The sequence below is a fragment of the Triticum dicoccoides genome, unplaced genomic scaffold (assembly GCF_002162155.2).
Source record: "Triticum dicoccoides isolate Atlit2015 ecotype Zavitan unplaced genomic scaffold, WEW_v2.0 scaffold10348, whole genome shotgun sequence".
NCBI lineage: Eukaryota > Viridiplantae > Streptophyta > Magnoliopsida > Poales > Poaceae > Triticum > Triticum dicoccoides.
In genome coordinates, this window is record NW_021170830.1 from 29,286 (window position 1) to 33,640 (window position 4,355).

Here is a 4,355-nt window from a genome sequence, read left to right on the forward strand (position 1 = left end):
AATATGTGAATCCAACCTTGCCGATGAATGGGAGAATTGGCCATGCTACTACTAGCTATTCGGCCAGTTACTCTCAACCATCATATGCTACACCTCATGTTAGTAATTTTTCAGCACCGTATGCAACTGTAGATGTTCGTAATTCGGCCCCGCATCTTCATGGTCATAGCCGAATAAGTGAAATTTTTACAGGAACACATGTGCGGTCATCAAATACTGTAGCATATAATGCATACTCTACGCAATTCAAGAATTTCGGCAACACTCACAAATCATTGCCGAAAGAATCTGAAAGTATTGCGGAGCAATCCCTTCCAGAAGTGGTTGTGGCTGCATTAAAAAAGAGCTTGGCACAAAACAAGAGAATTAGTGCGCTTTGCCTTGAACAATATGAAAAGGGGTTGTTTCCTGATTATGCTGCAATAAAGGCTAGTGTTTTACAGGAAGATGAAACATCATCAATTGATAGTATTGGTGAGAGAGCATATGGTTATACAGCAGTGCATACACCTCCACCTAGTACCGTAGCATATTATACACCCCCTACACAATTGCAAAATTTCGGCAACACTAACACTTCATTGCCGAAAGATCCTAAAAGCATTGGGGGGCAAACTAATCTAGAGCGGACTGAAATTGAGAGGGGAGTTAAAGCTTTGCGTGATAGGGTGCAAGTACTTCTCCAAGAGAAAATTGATAGGGAATTAGCTCAAAGAAAAGAATCCTTGCCAATTGATTTAACTGGTGAAAATAATGATGATTCGGAAACTAAAAGTTCTTCGGTTGAAAAAGCCGAATCAAGTAGTATATATTCCGAATCCATCAAATCCAAAGAGGCAAAAATTGTTGAGAAAGGGCATGGAAACTATACCAAGACAGCCATACTTGATTTTTTTGAAGTTAATGGAACCTACTTCCTGCCCTATGAGTTTCGTGCCATAGAAATTGATGAGCTTCAAGAACAAGAACAAGTGGCCGAAGAAAGTTTGATGGACGAAGTTCTTCAAACTAATGGTGCACGAAATCAAGAGAAAGATGATGACAGGGCGCTGGGGAGCTATCCGAAGGCGGAGCAAGATATTCTTCAAGTCACACCACCATCATGCTCTCCCAACATATTTGAAGAGGTATGTCTAGCAATTAATTTACCTGTTTTCAGATTTGGTCATGACTTAGTTGTTGATGCATATATTAGAAAAATCTTCATAAGAAATATTGAGAGACCAATGAAGAAGGGTAATTTATCTGTTAGCAATCAGATTGTCACAAAGCATATCGATCAACATATTGCACCATTCAGAAAGACCGATTGCGAAAAATTATTGCAGCCAAGGCTTTCCCCATTGCTTTATCTAAAGCTCATATCTAATTGGTAGCTCTGCTTATTTCTTACTTGGCTTACACTTGGTCTCAATTGAGACATGTATGTTCTAGCTATTTTCGTTTCAGAAATTTAAAGCCAAGGTTAAAATCTTCTGAGCAAACCGATGCCAGTATAGTTTCTTATCCAAAGACATCGGAGATAGAGTGCAAAACACAATGCATAGCCGAATGGGGTGATGCAAAATCTGAACCATTCGTTTGCTTAACTCCAAAGCCGTTCTCACAACACGATCAGCTAGAAAACAAGAAGTATACCTTCAATTCAAGCATGTGCGATCAAATATTTGATTTGTTGCTGAAAAATAATTACATTACAATTCTTGATCACCATGTTAAGCCATCAATCCAAGGATGAATGTATTGTAAGTTGCATGATTCGTCCAAGCATAATTTTGAGGATTGCAACATGTTTCGTCAAATAGTTAGATTGGCCATTGAAAAAGGATGATTGAAGTTTGTTGAAATACCAAGAGATGACCAGTCTATTCCGATTGGTCCCGATGGCAAAAAGTTTTTGCATCGGCTGCTTCAAGCCGATCCATTTAAAGAGAAGGTAAAAACTGCAGGTGATGGGATCAAGCTTTCAAGTAAAGAAGTTGTTGAAGAGCATAATGAACATAATCTTAAGGGCAAGAATTCCATCGAAGCTACAATGGAGACGCCAAGGACTGGGGGGCACCAAGAAAATCCAATGATCGATGAAAGCAAACCAAAAGAAAACAAAGGCCGAAATAAGCACAAGTGTAAGAGATCAAAAATCACATTCGCTGAACTATTGGATAAATATCAAAAGAAGATTGAAGAGAAGAATGCTTATGGACCAAATCATGCAGAGAAACCCAGATCATCCCCAAGGCGCAAATATGAGGATCGGTATTGGCAAAGTGAGAATTTTAATGCAACATATTCATATCCTTATTTTGGGCCGCCAATGCCAATGCCGTGGATGCCTCCCTATGCTCATATAGATCCATATTCCTCATGGGACATGTATGATACAAGGGCACATTCTCCATCTTATTTTAGACCATCTCACCAATATTATGCAGCTCCAAGAAGATCAACATTTGAACAATCACATGTTAAAGACTGTTTCAATCATAAGGAATTGGTGCAGAGCTCAAGGAAGAAGAAAGAGGTGGTCAAGCAAGTTTACCGTGTTAAAAGAGATGGTCGTAAGAGTGCAACTTCAGATTTGATCTCAAATGAAAAAGAGCCAATTAATGTGTTGACATTGGCTACTAAAGACAATGAGACAAAGCAACCAATTATTGAGAGTCGAAGTGCCAAATCTGAAGAAAAGAAGTTGAGAGTGCACAAGGCCAAAAAGGAATTTCCATTGGTCAAAACAGAATCACAACCGAGATGCATGCTCAGCTTATCGTATTGGCAAAAGAAGAAATTACAAAAACTTAGTGCACAAGAACTTGAAGAAAGGAACATGGCATGGGTTCCCAAAGGAAGTGCTCAAAATAAGAATTATGTGCAAGCTTCCATTATGAGAAGTGCGGCAAAGGTGAAGAAGGAAAGGAGTGAAAACTATGAAGGACCAAGTCGAAGGTTTCAACATCTTTGGTCTACACATTATCCATATTCTTCAACTATGCCATTAACGCCTATGCCATGGAATTTGTCATCAGGTATGATTGGTAACCCTCAATGGGCTTATTTTAATACATGGATGTAATATAATTTCTTACGTCATGAAAGGGTATTACCAAGTCACTATACATTTGATTAGCTACAAGTTTGTTGTTGATCCAAAGGGCCGAAATACTTGATTTGTCATTTCATTTGTTTATTTCGGTTGTATGTGTTTCGAATGAAGTTTACATGGTAATGGCCGATATTTATCTATCGTCCTAAGAGTATGTCAATACATGGCCGGTGTAGTATTCTAACATCGTCCTTAGTTCGATTGGAGAGCGAGACAAGGTAGGTGCTCATGGAAATTTATATGTATGCCTATATTATGATTGAATGGAGTTGGGACATAGTGACCGATGTCATTGAATATATGCTGCATAGACCAATTCATAGTTGCAGAATTGGCTAGTGGGCTTATACTTTGTTTGGATATGATTTGGCTTATGCATCTCTGAGATCTATAAGAGGCCAAATCATAACTGATTTTATTACTAAACATCGGATTAATGACATGCATAATGTTGATATTAGCCTTGTCTTTCTAGTACTATGGAGATTATGTTTTGATGGTTCAATTCGTAGCAATGGCCAAAGTGTTGGTGTTGTTTATATATTTCTTTATGGTACTGTTTTTTAAGCCCCATGCCTCTTAGAATATTTTTATGCACGATTAATGATAGCCGAATATGCATTGTTATTCGGATTGAGTCTTTTACTTTCTATAGGTGCTATACATACTGAGGCTTTCGGTGATTCATTATGAGTAGTGTAACAAATATTCAGGGTTTATCAATGTTTTGATGAATCACTCATAGTTTATCTTGGCGTATGTCTAGATGCAAAATTTACATTGGTTTGCTTTAAAGTTGTTCATATATTTAGACATGACAATTCGAAAGAATTGGCACAGCAAACATCCGGCTACTATGTTAATCATGTTGTATTGCATTTCGCTCAATAGCCGATGCTTAGTCTCGTCAATATAGGTAAGGCCGAACCGAAGTCCATAGCTTCAGCCACTAATGAAATTTTTAAGCAGGCGAAAGTAAGGATTGGAGAAAGTATTGTTGATTATCTACAAAATCCTAGCAAAAGGGTGAACAATATGGTTTGGAGGATGACCTTGAGATACATATCTATGGTACTTTATCACCAGATTGTTAATGAAGCTGAGAAGGTTTCACCCAAGTTTGCATCAGAAAGTTCACATAAGACATGGTCGATATATACTTATCGTCCTAAGGACATATAAATGGCTGATGGAGTGTTGATATCGTCCTTATAACAAACTTGGTACAAGTTATTTTTCGGCACGCTAGCTTTAC